Below are 9319 nucleotides of genomic sequence, written 5' to 3' on the forward strand. Positions count from 1 at the left end.
ATGTGTTTCTTTAAGTTACCCGTAATTTGTCAAATAATTACATAAGATTTGTATGTAATTAAAGTGATTTAAGCGATTTAAAATATATGTGGCATATATTTTTTGTATATATCGGCCCGGTAATCGGCATATTTATGGTAACTGGAGAAGGGTAGTCATCTTCCGACACTCTAATAGTGTTGCCTGCAACTAAAATATGTTATTTCAGAGGATATGCACGGAATCGAAAAATTATCTAAGTGGCATTTTCGTCAAGAAATTAATGAAACGATATCCACATTATAAAAAAAATCACATAATTTTTTACATCTTTACACCTTACACCTTCCAAGCTGTAACAACTGTATATTAACACCTTTCTCACGAAACAGTTTTCCACTTCGTTCTGGACACATTTCATTAGAACATGTACACATCTGTTACTCCACATAATGTACACTTTGGCGTATTTAATTTTCCCATAATAAATTTAAATGCAGTATTTAAAAGGAGTCAGTCTATAATATAAATGTATAGTTATGTTGGTGCTGTCAACGCGTTATTGCATCTTGTAGTTAATCAAATGGGCTGATAGCAATTTCCCAGGAGCGGACGCGATCAGATTCGCGGTTTGTGGTTGCCTTTGAATGAACCATATAGAAGTACACCTAGTTCTATAGTGCTTGAAACTTGGTGATGTAATTTTTGATTTAAAATATTACAAGCCGTTGTAGTGCCTACTCTACGTTTTTTAATTAATTTTGCGGTCTATTGAACAGAATTGTTTGTTTCTCGCATTATTTGTATGTAAAAGATACAGCATATATTGTGATACTTTTTTCGCCTGAAATGGTAAGTACACAAGCGCAACCTTGTCGTGTCACATATTATTTATATTTTTGCGACATACTACCCCCGAGCAAGGCGATGTTAAAAATAAATGGTAATTTAAAATCGATGAGAGGCAAGCGCGTTACTGTGTAGCAGGATATATCGAATCAATATGTGGTTCGAGCCGCCGCGCCGTGACATTTTACGCTCAAATGGCACAATTTTTCTGACTTGTATTCTTCTATGTTTATTAATGTTGGCAAACTAAATGAGCGTTTTTGTGAAGATTTATCGGCTATTATGGACTGTGGATGGATTTCGATTAATTTGTGCACATAATTCCAGGGTTAAAATCTTGCAGGGACAATTCCAAGCAGCTATCTTAGTGCAACAAGATATCCCGGGCCATCCCGTATGCGCCTAAGAAGGCCATCGCTGGTTTTGGTTGGTACACCGGTGTGGAGTACACAGGGATTAGCGACTGGGTCCAATGTTCGATCGGATGTTATACTCCCAAGTGTCGACAATAGGGCCGTAAGACCGGTGAAACCAATATAACATTTGCATGTATTTTTATTTTTAGGTTGTTTTTCTCTTTTAAAACTTATCATATTAATATACTTCCTAGACCTCATGCTGTCCCATATTATTCCGTTTTCTCTTATATCCATCCCATGGTTGTCTGGTAAGAGATTGCCTTGTGCGATAAGACCGCCATTTGTACTTTTTCTGTTATCTTGTTCCATGATCTATGTCTCTGGTGTACAAGAAAGTGTAAATAAATAAATATATAACCGTTCCACTCACCCCCCAAGTGACGATAGCGATAACACGTTATTTGAACGCAAAAAAAAGTAGCAAAATTTCATATTTGTTTATAAAACGGTCGAGAGTGAGAGAGCAGTTAGACGGTTTTTAGCGACAATTGAATTCTTACATAAATATTTTCATATCATGTGCGAGTTAACAATGGTACGAGATGTCCAGTTGAATTTCAACATAGCTGCTTCCGTGCGAGCAATCCCTTTGAGTGCATTCAATGCTTCGTGGTGTAATAAATTGTTATATATGTAAATTGTATTCACACCTTTGATATATGGATAACCCTTAGACATGGTGTAATTGGGGTGAATAATTGAAATATTATTTGATCTGCTATGCCATCACGGGTAGGAATTGGCATACTTGCCTTTTGCAGTGTTAAAACTATTATGAATATAATAACAGACTACGTACCAACGAAAAAAAATATGATCATAAAATAGTAATAACAAGATAGACGGGTGTAGGTGCCCTAGATGCAAACTTGATGTCGATAAGTATGGCATTTACTTTATATTCATCTGTGTGCTATTATATATGCTAGTAATACTTAGAAGAAAAATCGCGCACATACAAAATAAGGGTTTTGTCTAAATTGGTGTATTGTCATATAATATTATAAATAAATAATGTATACTTATACTTGAATACCATTGGCTACAACCAGTTCTACAAATATGAAGTATGTAACATTAACTCAACTGGTGGTAGCTCTCTCGTATGTGAGAGTCCATCTGGGTAGGTACCACCGCAATGTCTATTTCTGTCGCCAAGCAGCAGCGTATAGTCATTGTGTTACGGTTTGAAGGACATTGTAGCCATTGTAACTAATGGACATAATAAGACTTAACATCTCATGTCTTAGGATGGCGAGCGCAGTGGAATACCAAACAATACTTTGTAATTCAAGGTGTTGGATGGTGTTTCTTCTGTTTATGGATGGTCGTATCGCTTACCATCAGGCGAACGGCAAGCTCGTTTCGTCATATAAGAGATAAAAAACACTAATAAATTAAAGTAAGTATATCAAAGTAATCTACTTCTGACTACTACAATATTCTGAGAAATATTCTGAGCAGCGATTATACAGAGTGGGTACTGAGAAGCGACGGAGTTATGTCAATATCCCGCCCTCGCACCCACCACTGCAACTTGACTATTTGAAAGATTGAGTATAATGTGATCATAGCTCCGAGGAAAAGAGAATCTGTATTAATAGGCTTTAAGTGAATCTATTTAAAACTAAATGGAATGAAATTTTAGAATATCGATTTATCTAGCTCAAATAAAACTTATCTAGTTACATATGATTTAAATAAGTTTAAGATAATTGTTCTCATTCAAACTTATTAAAACGTATTTTTTTGTATTATTGTTGTATTGTTTACGTGGAAACACAAAATGCCGCCGTTTACGTTGTGAGACTGTCATTGACGGGTCTAGTGTCATCAGGGGCCTTATTCTCTATCGCGCACGTTATTTTGACAATGTGTAACAAGCACGTAACACAACGCGTCAAGTTTAGGACGATAGAATTTTGGCTTACAGAATACCATTCCACGCACATTTCTCGAAGATAACATGACACGGCCGCGTTACGCGTTTACACTATCATACAGAATAAGGGCCCAGGTGTCGTGAGTTGACGTCATCTTCATCGCTTGCCAGATTCACTGACACGAAGTGACCCGATATTCGAAGTAGACATTTGGTGTACCAAAAAGTAGTCGCAAACGTATTAAACGGAAATGACTTTACTGCAGGTTTGTTGAGAGATGATTGTTTTACCATTCGGTACAATTATTTCGGACTTTTTGTCTGTATGTTGAAATGAGCCACAATTTATGGTGGTTATACTCAAATATTTATATACCATTTTCAAAGCGGATTTGGCTCGCCGCGTATCAATTGTTTTTGCTAATCGGATTCCATGAGCGACATTTGACAAATTAAATCGATGTTCAATGTGCATGCTACACGCACGTCAAATTATCGTTCAGTAATCGATGCATGAAGTTGGGTTCTGGTGGTATTTTTAATTTCGATTTCACGTTGGATTAAAGTAAGTTTAACAATAAGTCCATGCACTTACGAACTACTACTACTTACTTTAAGAAATCTACATTCTATCTATTTTCATAAGTATAATTATAATTCTGAATATTAATTGAATATAATTTACATTCGCTTAAAAGTCTTGTTCCATAATAAAATGGACTTTACAATCTGTATTACTTTTTAAAATGCATTCTATCTACCCATGAAAGCCTTTTCACAATCTGTTGGCCATTTTGAGGATTGCCCCATTTAAACAGACGTTTAATTTACTCGCAAGTATCCAAGTTAGTTTGGCGATAACTATTTCATATTATTTATAAATATCCACATTCCTCGTTTAGAAACCGCGAGATATCCACGTTTGTATAGCCACTTTTCACCCCGCGAACAAGGTTTAGGATTTATTATATTAACTCGTGCGGTGCATTCGGTTTCAGCACAATATGTTACATGTTTGCAATAATTTCATAGCTCTGTGGTGTTCTCCACGCTCGAAACAATGTTTGTAACTAGATATGACCGGTTTCGTCCGTTGGCTGTAAGGAAATTGGAAAATTTCCTCAATTGTGTTGGTACTTTTTCGAGTAAAAAGTAATCTATACTGTGTTAATTGTGTGCCAAATTCTATCTGGCGATTTCTTCGTTTACGTCGCTTGCAAAATATGAATTGTCAAAAAGGGAAAATAGGGATGAGACTGGTGTCATAATTACATGTATCCACGGAATTGTTATTACTCGTAGTAGGTTGATTATTTGCCAATTATAATACTAATATATCTGCTCTGCATAATATTAAGACTCGCTTCTGAACACGGGCCTCTACTATTAAGAGAGATTAGGATATAGCCTACCACGCTGGTGCGGATTGGAAGACTTCACTTCTCAGGTATGCAGGTTTCCTCAGTCTGTTTTTCTTCTCCCTTATTGCACATACATAACCTTTTAGAAGCCTTCGTATCGGCAGACGTGAATCTTGTCTGCAGCAGTAGTCCTTATGTGGGTGATAATAATGATGTTGAAAGTGATTATGCTATTGTAGTCTTTTTTCACCCAGTCATTCTCAGTCAACCCAGTACTCTGTAGATTCTATGTCTATAGTATGTCATCTTTAGTATAAATAATAACAATCTAGGTTTATAGCCAGTTCCATCAAAAGACTCAATTACAAAATCGATACATTTAATAAATAATATTTCCGAGATAATTTAACTTAAAAGGAAAATAATAACTTGATACTTTTATTGAAACTCTTAGCGCAAGCAGCTTAAGGCAATATCTGTAAGTCTGAAGTTAAGAGGCTAGGTGAAATAACCTGCCATGTCTGACGGTAAACAATTAAGCTATTAAAAGTTGTGAGTTGCTCTTGCCGCTATTCTTGTGAAGTTACGCGATGTTTGTACAGGAAACTGTCATGGTGTGACAGCTTGTTTCGTGCTGTGCCTGATTTCCTTCTTAATATTTAAATTAAAAGTCTAACATTCGCGTAAACTTAAGAAATCATTTCCTTCCTAATAATTAATATCAGTAGTAAGTACTGCATCCATTTCTTTGAGTGGTTGGGTTTACATGGGCTGTTTATTAAACTATACATACTTTATTACATATATGAATGAACGGTGTTTATATTGCAGAATTTGCTTTTCTTTACTTACTTTAAAGGTTCATAAGGATAATTTATAAGTTCCTCCTATGCCAGTAACAATTTTAAGAATCCAAGCATGGATATAATTTGTTTATTGTTGGTTCGCAGTGAAGTTACGCGCAATACTGACCACAAATATAAGGGTGTGGCGAATGGAAAAATAAGCAACAAGCAGAACACACTGCCTTTTCATACGGACACAGCATCTGATCTCACTGCGCCTGTGGTAAGTGGCATTGCGTCCAGATGGATTGTCGTCGACTTATTGACGGTAGACGTTTATCCTCGCCAGTCGAAAGAACTATAGCAGTCTTTTTTTTATTTAACAAAAGTCTGTTTGTAACCGGATATATAAAGATTCGGAATGCGACACTTTACGTGGGCCGTAGCAGGTTTTGCATCTCGTGTACGGTGACTAGACCTTGTAGATCCTTCTAAGCAAGAAAATTCAACAGAATGTAGGTTAAGGGGTATAATTTTTATTATTTTTAATTCTCACAAAAAAAAACCTGCAGTTATGACGTTTTCAAGAAGCTTATCGTGGTTGTACGTCTTAACTACGACTCGATTATCAGATGGCAGCACTAGCTAGGATACTAGGGGGTGTCATGCTTAAAGCATTAACTAGTAACACTTGTTTAATCGTTTTGTCCACTAACGTTCTTTTACCTTTACAAATAGAACACCACTTTTCCCGTATCAATAACACCAACGATACACGGTATAAAATCAAATAATTAACCTCGTCTTTTGTAATGCATATAATGACTACTACTGCAAGTCATTATTGCAACTTTCGTGTCAAAAGTTGGATAAAATATGCATCGACCATGCCATATGAAGGATAATAAAATTAGAAGTCATTACAGGCCGCGCAGTGTATTTATCTTTAGGTGCGAATAGGTTTAAATAAAATACAATTTACATCATTAAAATGTGGCGAGCTGTAGACTTCCATGGCAAAAGTAGATGTTGCTCGTAGCTCTATTTATGTGAAGGATCTTCTAAGTAAAAAAAAATATAGTAACGTAAAAAATCAGTTATAATGTTGAAGGAAAAATTCATAATCTGCTTAAGAAAGTTGTAAAATTAATATCCGAACGATGAATCCGACGAACGGTATAATAATAATTAATTGCGGCCATCGGTATACATATATACTACGTACAGTATTGCTCGACACGCCAGGCATTGTAAGGAGATTCCTCACTTTGAATTTCGAACTACCGATGGCTTTGGTCTTGAGGGTGTGGAGGGTGATTAATTAATTTTTAATTATATTTATATGCTCTGATATTTTAGGACATATATAAATGTAAAAAAGTAACTTGCAAATAGAGTTAAAATTAATTATACTTAAGCATAATATTACGAAACACGTGCGATAAATGCACTACGATTTATTTTTCGGTTTCGTGACTAAATAAACAAATTGAAATTCGCATTAAAAGCACAGGAAGTTACCGTATGCAAGTATCTAATAACCTGCTACGTAGCAGTCGTGTTTACTTCAGTAATTGCTGAGAAAATGTTTTTTCGCATCACTTACTGCAATTACTGCCACGTGCCTGGTACCGTAGTGTTGTATTACCAGAACCGGTATTGCAAACTACAATGTTGTGTGTTTTCATTTTTAAATCGATTGTCCCGTTAGCATTTTTATCCTGGCAACGACTGGACTGCGGAGCCGGGTAGGACTGTATGTGACAACGCATTTTTTTTTATTCTTTTGAATTACGAGCCGAGCTTGCCGTTAACCTGATGGTAAGCGATACGACCGCCCATAAACAGTAGAAACGCCATAAAACACCTTGAATTACAGTATTGTTTGGTATTCCACTGCGCTCGCCATCCTGAGACATGAGATGTTAAGTCTTATTACGTCCAGTAGTTACATACACTGGCTAGAATGTCTTTAAACCGGAACACAACAGTGATTAGACACTGCTGCTTGGCGGCAGAAATAGACATGGCGATAGTACTTACCCAGGCGGACTCTCACATATGAAAGACCTACCACCAGTAAACAGCATTTATTGATACAAAAACCCAGTCACAATTGTTTTGGGCCGACTCGGGATTTGAACCCAAAACCTCAGCGCGGTAATTGTACCTACTCGTACCGTATACAACTACGCCATCGAGGCTATTCCCGATTGCTGTTTTTGTCAGTCTAGTGCAATATAGATAGCCTAGGATCTCAGACAGGGTTTTCACACCTTTTACCTTGTTGTCTTACAACGCAGTATCCCGCGTATCGCAGTCGAAAGGGCCACCGGTTTTATCGTGCACCATAGGAAGTTACCCGATACCCGACATTCCGTGCCCGCGGTGGGTGCGCGATCGGTGAATTCCCATCACTTTTCACGCCGTTTGGACGCACCCGAGTCACTCCTAGCGTCTATATTGTAAGGACATGTTTATCTTGTATATTATTATGTTTTAAAACTACTGATTCAGTACTGATATTTTACTCTTATAATAATGTGGATTCTTCCGTAACAATACTTTTTACAGTCATTTAATTGCTAGTGTTGAAGTTGATTATGTACGATGTAATGTTGTACAAAGTTTGTACCACGCGTTTTGATATGTTGTTTCTTTACAAAATTAATTCAGACGGTCGTCGATTGTCTTAGAGCGACTGCTATATAGCAACGTGACTCAGGATTTTAAGAAACTTTGTACAGTTCATGGCAGTAAATGGAAATTATCTGCCAATTACGTTATCTCTTTAGTAGATCTCTCATTGAAATGAATAAATTAATCTCGTTTTTTTATTACTACTAGGCTCCGTACGAGACGCACAGAACAAAAGGTTCTTTCTAAAGGTTAACAGCGCCGCCAATTCTTGACATTCGTTTCCCGTCTATTCAAATTTTCTCAAATTAATTTCTAAAGCTTGTCAGTAGTGCGTAGAATCTTGCTAATATACTCGGTTGGCCTTACGCGCTCGGAATTCATTAATTATTGTCAGAATTTGCAATGTATTGCTGTGTTGGTAAAAATTATTGTGTAAAAACTACGTCTAGTAAGATAGTTACATACTTATTACTGTACGGACAGATCGATGATTTATAAATTATTAATATGACTACATCGGAGTTTCGATGTTTGAACTGAGTCAGCGGTTTTATTTATAGTACTAGGTTAATGTTTATCTTAGTTAGAGATGCAAATAGGGTACTTATTTATGTCGTATTAAACCATGTTTTGATTTTTTTTAATGTCTAACATTCACGTAAACATAAGAAATCATTATACAAGAACCATGGCAATTGACGAGTAAATCACGTGTTTGAAATAAGAATACGCCGTAGTGAAGTACAAAGGCTTTAAAGAAAATGGGTTAAATAACACGGAGAGATTTCTCACAGGCAAAATTGCCACGTGATACGCAAAGCTGGAGCCATAGCGACGATGCCTTTTAACAATCGTTAATGCTAACGCTATGTATGTGAATTACATATCCGATCGATAGACTTATTGCTAGGTTATGTCATTACCGTATTTTTTTGTTTTTATTTGCGTTAATAGATACGGCCTCTGGTGTTTCATGTTAGTCGACAAAGATTTCACCCTAGTCGAGTCCATGTGTGCAATAGACTAAACTGATTACACTATAGCTGTATTTTATTCATTGACTGCATTGGTTTTGTAATTAGATCACGTTACTGAGCCATGACTGGAAATGGATGGTCGAACAGTCCCACTATAGACGTATTTGTCTAAAAGATGAATAGACTATTGCTTTTCACATGGTCGTCAGAGACTTGAACTATTTCTTCTTCATAACCTCTACTGCTTTGTTTTAAAGTCGATAGCGCAACCATGATTCTGTTTAAATTGGTGGTATCTATGGCCGATGGAGATCATTTAACATCGGGCAACTAATTTGGTCCTTAGCCGGCTTATGGTATATTACAAACTGGTCACGTTTCGTCATCGCGCGCCGACCCGCTACGTCCGCTGTGTGTCAGAACCAAG

Source organism: Manduca sexta, chromosome 27, assembly GCF_014839805.1.
Source record: "Manduca sexta isolate Smith_Timp_Sample1 chromosome 27, JHU_Msex_v1.0, whole genome shotgun sequence".
Taxonomy (NCBI): Eukaryota; Metazoa; Arthropoda; class Insecta; order Lepidoptera; family Sphingidae; genus Manduca; species Manduca sexta.